A 6,970-nucleotide genomic window follows, 5' to 3' on the forward strand; every position below is an offset into this window, starting at 1 on the left:
ATGCTTGCCCAACGGAACAATCTCCTTTGAGCAATGTTGAATTCCAAAGCACGTAATTTTATGGACTGCAGCTATGTTTATAATGGATTTTGTGTTGCCTTGAGAGGATTAGCCCTGAAAGGCAGCGTATAAACTCTGAGGATAAATAAAGTAAAGGGCACCGAATCCATTCTGCCAGTTCTTCTTCTGAGCAGCAGATGGGTAGGATTTTAGCTTCCTTTGAAACACGCATAAGTGCTGCTGCTGGAGGGACTCACATATGGACATAGCTGGGCTGGGGTGAATGCGTGTGGGGTAAAACGCCTGGAGGAGAGCCTTTAATGCCCAACACCACCTCCAACCTGCTCCCTGAAATTTCATTGAGATCAGAGTCAGGGAGCAGATATGGAAAATACATGAATTAAAAGGCTCTAGTTGCAGGCCAGTGTTGCTCCCCCTCCCGTAGGACTATAGTTACTTAGTGTAGAGGGGATGCTGGTTTGTGAGGTGAGCTTTTTGAAGACCCACCTGTTCTTCTCACAGCTCTCCACCAACTCTACTGGAGTGGGTGCATGTCTGATGTGTGAGAGAGAACGGGTGTGGTGTGGCAATGCCCACTTTTGTTTGGGCCTTGCTCACCAGCAGAGTGGCCTTGGTCCAAGAAAGCTTAGCAACCCCTTTTTAGTGCATTAGACTCCTGTTTGCTACCTGTTTGATAAACCTGCCTTTCCAGACCAAATATTGGTCTGTTTGACAAACCTGCCTTTCCAGACCAAATATTGCCTAAATTAGCATTTTGCTTTCAGTAGGCAGTGAGACGTGGACAGCCCTTTACCTCCACATTGATTATCAGCTACGGCTACCTTACTCTCCCAGCAACCAGGAGATGGTAACAAAGAAAGTTCAAAATGTTTTGTGATATTAAAGAAATTGAGATCTCAACAGGTGCTATATAAAGTTCTATTAAAACACACACATAGACCTAAGTAAATATTAAGTAGATGTCATCCATTTTGTACATCTGATAAAGCTGATTTGAAAAGATTAATCTGTATTTCCAAGGGACCGGAAATAATGTGTAAATGGATATTTCCCTTCCAATTGCTATGTTTTGGAACATTTTAATATCTATGAATAGCCACAGATAAGAGGACACATCACTAAAATAAATAAATCTATGAACATCATTTAAAACTCTTGCACTATAGTTCCTCTGGAGAGCAATTACGGTATAACCAACTGATCCGCATTTCTTGCATTACCTGTTTTATTGACATATTTTGATAAAGGACATAAAAAGGGAATAAGTATAAGTAGAATCACATTCCTAGTGAGCTGTGCTACTTTAGAAAAATGATTGAATGTACTCTGCTAACTAGTTGATAGTGTTTTTTCTTCGTAACTCTTTGAAACCAGCAAAATTACCTTTGGTGCTGCTCTCTGGACATTTAGTCAGCATGCCTAACCAGGCTATCATTAATGAAGATTTCTCAAACAAAGAGGAAAAGGAAGGCAGTGGATTTAAATTGTGGAAGTTGCTTGATTCCCTGGTCCTAAACACATTAGTACACTGTATTTCCCTGCTTATACAGGCTTTTGTGTAGTGAACATGTGACTGTTCAAATGCCCCAGCAGGGCATCCAGAGTTTGCAAGGAGGAGAAAAAGGGAAAAGGGAAAAAAATTGTTTGGAACAAATTTGCATTAGTTCAAGGGCAACGTTAAGCATTTTACAGATGGTTTATTGCTATTCTTGTGCTGTTTAAGCTGTCTTTCATGTCAAAAGTCCTTTCCTGCTTACAAATCATCAGGAAGAATTCCGGCCACCATGCTGTTTGCATAAGCTCCTTCAGGGGTTCTGGCCCTTTGATCACAGATATCGTTTGCAATCGAGTTAAAAATAGGAGGCTGCTGCGATAAGCCTCGGTTCTGACAGTAGACCAGCTTTCCTTTTTCTTCTCTAACTTTGTTCTCGTCTTTTGTAGTATGGGAACACATAATCTCAACACAGAAGGGGCAGTGTTGAGGGATAAGAGTGGAGTTTAAAGAAACTGGGGAGGTCACTGAATGAGAACCAGCTTCTTACAAAGTGTGGTCCACCTTTCGAAGAATGAAAAGGGGGGGGGGGAGTTCAAAAGAACGCAGATGCTTATCTATATATCAGTTTTTCAAGCTGATTAGCAGATTACAGGCAGAGTACAATTTTAACATCCTCAATCCTGTTTAAAACACTCTCCCCCGCCCTTAAACTTTGTGTTTTGCTCTTAATCCACTGAGACTGTTTTAAGGGACAAAGCAAATACTTCTTGAACTCAATCGTGGGACCCCCATTGACTTCTATGGATGTGGTGTCAGTCTCGAAGCACATTGCTGTGTTCAGTGTCATCATAAAGGTTCTTAAAATAAACTGCAGCAGAGACAACTTTATTTCATAGTTGCATTGTGTTTTTTATATAGAGAGAGATTGTTTAAATCATAGATTGTTGGTTAGCCATTGCAACATAAAAATAAGGTAAAAGAAGCATTATGTGTGAAGAGATAAAAAATTCAGTTTCTGGGGCCTGGTATCTGACAGCTCATTCACATATATGAAAGTTACCATTTGGTAAGCGATGAACACATATGTGTTCATCAGCCTCAAGAGCTGAATACAGACCATTCCAAAAAGCACATGGGATTTGGGATGGGGTGAAAACTCAGATTGGGGAAGGTACCGTAATCAATATGTGATGCGCTGTTTAAAAATAATTATGCAGTCATTTTGGGACAACCTAGACCTCTGCTGGGTCAATCCTTTAAATGGGCTGCAAATGCTGTCATCTTACTTGCTAGCTTTCCCTTCTGCCTTCATATGCAGCACTTCAAAATACTTTTCAAAAGGTAGCTTCACACAGAGCATTCAGCTTGAACACTTGCAAAGTCTCAACTGCTTTTGGGGCGAGCAGTGCAATTCTAGTACATCCCTAGTTTGATGGCTTGAAGGTTCCAGGATTTGCATTCACTCTACCCATATCCTAGGATGACCCGTCATTCATAAGGTTGCCCAAGACAGTTTTGGTCCCAACATTGGATCGTAAGCTAGACTGATAAAGAACCAGATAATCAGTTTTTCTCCATGTGGATTATCAGACCAGATTCCTCCTTTATGTTACAGTAAAATAAACCTATCACATGAGAGGGGGAAAGGTGTATGACTATTACAGTTAATATAAAGGATGAATTGTATTATAACACAATAAATTCTAATAAAGTGCAGTCATAAAATTTTATTGTACATGACATCAGATAGCTCATAAAATTTAAACCCATACATAGCAGATAATGGTTGCATTCCTTTTTGTTTAATTTGGCTTGAGTCAGTATGATAATACTTAATTGCTTGACTATTAAATTCTTTGTTAGGAAATGAGACAATTTTTGTCATGGGAATAGAAGTGAAACACCTAGTTGTGAATGGTGGATATTACTGAAATCCATTAGGGATGCCAGCACAACACAGAAACAAGGAGTGGGGGCCTCACTGGTTCTCCTACACCTGGCATTGCACACACTTCCCTTGACATTTGCAAGTACATCACATGGGAGCATTCTGGCTGAGCACACAGTGATGAAGATTCTGGGCCAATCTTCACATACACAGGTGTGTGCCTTCATATGTGTGAAGGCACATACCTCCTGCTCCCCACTGCAGACATTAGCAAGTGTGCAACATAAGGGGCTGGGCTGCTTGGTACAGCCCTGCTCCTTGCTTAGGTGTTACGCAGCACAGGAACAAAGAACACCCAGGTAGGATTCTTTTGGTTTGGACCCTCAAGGCCAGACTACTGTAAAGGTCTGCCATGCAATGCAGTTGCTACAGAATACCATTGCCTTTCTGTGGCAGGTGGACTGTTTGTTGGGAGAGCATTCTCATTGCTCCAGAGTCTGCAAAGACCCTTGAAAGTTAATTTATTTATAAAACCAATTCTATACTATCTTTCACACCAGGGGGACCAAGGCAGTTTGCCACCAGTAAAATAACAACATCAGAACATGTCAATAAAACATATTGGTGTGTGATGCTGGATGTGATGATGGTAGTTTTGCATTTTTAACTTGCTGTAAGTCTCTCTCAGTTCCCCCCCCCCTGTAAAAAGCATTGAATCAATGTGATTCATAATTATAATCCATAAAAAATATATCAGTGAAACACGAACTGTAGTAGTTAGCATGCTAAAAATGTTTGTTCATATTTGTAATTGTTTTAACTGTTTTCAACGTTTCTGTTGGTTTTAAATTGTTTTCTATATGCAATTGTTTTAGCAGTTTTAGTTGTTTTGCATATGTCTCACACAATCATTTGGGGACGCTTCATACTTTTAAAAAGGAGTAAATAAATTGAAAACTGGCACTAAGAGCCTGCAAATGACTGCATGCTGGATTCTGGAAGCAGGCAGCATGTGCCTGCCTAGTCTTTGAGGGAAAGTTATTCCATACCTGTCATGATTCTGTTCAAGAGTCTGGAAGGGTGGCCATGTGTTCTGCATTGCAGAAGGCAGCCCTCTATTTGAAGGCCTTCCTGATAAAGAATTATAAGAAGGAAGGGCAAGAGTGCTGAAGTTGGCCCTCAACCATTAGTGCCTAAACAACGAATGAGTAGACACACCTGATCACAGTCTACCCCACTATGTGGAAATATATTGCATTTCTATTTAATTTATAGCAGTTATTTTTACATTTATATCTATACATATAAATATATATGTATAAATATAAATATATATCTATACATATAAATTAGTATATACAGGTACAATGTATATCCATGCCCTCTTTTATTCTCTTTTTTGGTGATGAGTACATAGCTACCCTAAGGGACGCGGGTGGCGCTGTGGTCTAAACCACTGAGCCTAGGGCTTGCCGATCAGAAGGTCGGTGCTTCGAATCCCCGTGACGGGGTGAGCTCCTGTTGCTCAGTCCCAGCTCCTGCCAACCTAGCAGTTCAAAAGCACGTCAAAGTGCAAGTAGATAAATAGGGAAGGTAAATGGTGTTTCCGTGCACTGCTCTGGTTTCGCCAGAAGTGGTTTAGTCACGCTGGCCACATGACCCGGAAAAACCTGTCTGCGAACAAACATTTGCTCCCTTGGCCAGTAAAGCGAGATGAGTGCCGCAACCCCAGAGTCGTTAGCGACTGGACTTAACTGTCAGGGGTCCTTTACCTTTTATTTTACATAGCTACCCTAGATTCTGGTCTTCACCTATATAGTAATTTCCTTTTTATTCCAGTAGTGCACCAGGGTTACCTTAAGCCCAGGATCCTCTTTGGGGCTGCTACACATTTAGTGCATTCACTTCAACTGGAAATATTCCAGAGCCTAAGAGGTGGTTTAGTGAATACCACCAGGCTCCTGCACACCCTCCTCCAACCACCGCTCTGATTGCCACTCAGTGCTCTTCCTCCCCCCGCCCCACAGCTCCAATGATGTCCCCCTGCCTTCCTCAGTTCCTCACTTTGAGGAACAATACCAGTGTCCTTCCTCAGAATCAGGCACCAGGGCAACCAGCCTAGAAGAGCCTTGTAGGGCTGCCGCTGCTGGCTTTTGGCACAGCAACGAAGATTTTTTAAAATGAACAACAAACCGTTTAACTTTAAACAGGTTTTCCTGTTGTGGGAAAGCAGCAATCCAACTCTCCCCACAATGCCTTGCTCTGAGGAAGGACACTGATTTGAGGTTTTTAGGGAGGTTAGATGGAGGAGTACTGCCGGTTGCTTTGTTGTGACAGCAAGTAATGTTTGGACAATTTCTTCTTATATTCTCCATCAGGGGTTCAGCAATATCTATGGCAATAATGTTTTCTCAGATTTCTTTTTATTAAAGGAGCAACTGAGAGAATACTAAGAACTACTCAAGCAGAGAGAAAAAATAGAGGAGATGGAAGAGCAGAGAAATGATGAAGAAAACAGAATTCAAAACGGTAAATAAATTTATATTATATTGCCCTTTGAAACTCCCATACCCACTACAGCCAGTGTAATCCACCATTGCCAGCCAGAGGGTTTATACATTCTCAGTGTTCATGTGAAGAAACACATATATAGTGAATTGCAAGCATACATTAATGTATAGAACAATTTTTTATTCCTTCCAAATACTGATATGTGATTCTAGGTGAGATTAGAATCTGTACCAGGACACATTCCTGGCCTACCTGCTCCTGGGATTAAATACATCCTGTTTCTGCAGTTAGAAAGCAGCTCTGGAAAAAACACACACGATACTGGCATTCATGACTTCTGAAACACAAAACAGCTCAGACACAGAGGAAATGGGATACTCAGTCTTCCGCTCTTTCAGTGTCAGGGAAAATGTAAGTTAAATATTACAAATCTTTTTTGACAGAATAATCCTTTTAAAAGAACTTCTTTTCTTTCTTTTTCGGGTGAAGTTGTCCGAGTTGCATTATTTTTTAACAGGAGATACTAGTCTTTGGAACATTTCAGATAAACATATGGATAGAAAACAGTTATTCGTTGTTCTTCACTTGGCAGTCAGCTGTGCTTACCTCTAATAGTTTAATGTAGGATCATTTTCATGCTGTGGCGAGTACGCTAGAGGATTCCAAAGGAAATTCAGCCAGTAAGTTAATAAGGCAACCTGTATTTTAGATCTTTAATGGAGCACACTAGCAGCAGTGAGAGGAGATATGATAGTCATCTTCAAATATTGAAAGGGCTGTCACATGGAAGATGGCACAAGAATGTTTTCTCCTGCTTCAGAGGGTAGGACCAGTGGATTCAAGTTACAACTCAACATCAGAAAGAACTTTCTGACAGTAAGAGCTGTTTGACAATGGAATGGTCTCCCTTGGAAGGTGGTGGACTCTCCTTCACTGGAGATTTTTAAGCAGAGGTTGGATGGCCATCTGTCATGGATGCTTTAGTTGAGATTCCTGCATTTCAGGGGGTTGGACTAAATGATCCTCTGGGTCCCTTTCAACTCTACAATTCTATA

The 6,970-nt window shown here is 41.0% G+C and overlaps 1 long non-coding RNA gene across 1 annotated transcript in view; it reads left to right on the plus strand.

Moving 5' to 3' along the window:
- The window catches only part of LOC309540341, a 157,148-nt gene that overhangs the window by 124,128 nt on the left and 26,050 nt on the right, over nt 1–6,970 (plus strand). Inside the window, exon 3 of the long non-coding RNA XR_014223193.1 lies at nt 5,837–5,933. This is a non-coding gene — a long non-coding RNA (uncharacterized lncRNA). The remainder of the gene's footprint in view (nt 1–5,836; nt 5,934–6,970) is intronic.

The sequence above is a fragment of the Podarcis vaucheri genome (assembly GCF_965113315.1).
Source record: "Podarcis vaucheri genome assembly, chromosome: 9".
Classification (NCBI taxonomy): Eukaryota; Metazoa; Chordata; class Lepidosauria; order Squamata; family Lacertidae; genus Podarcis; species Podarcis vaucheri.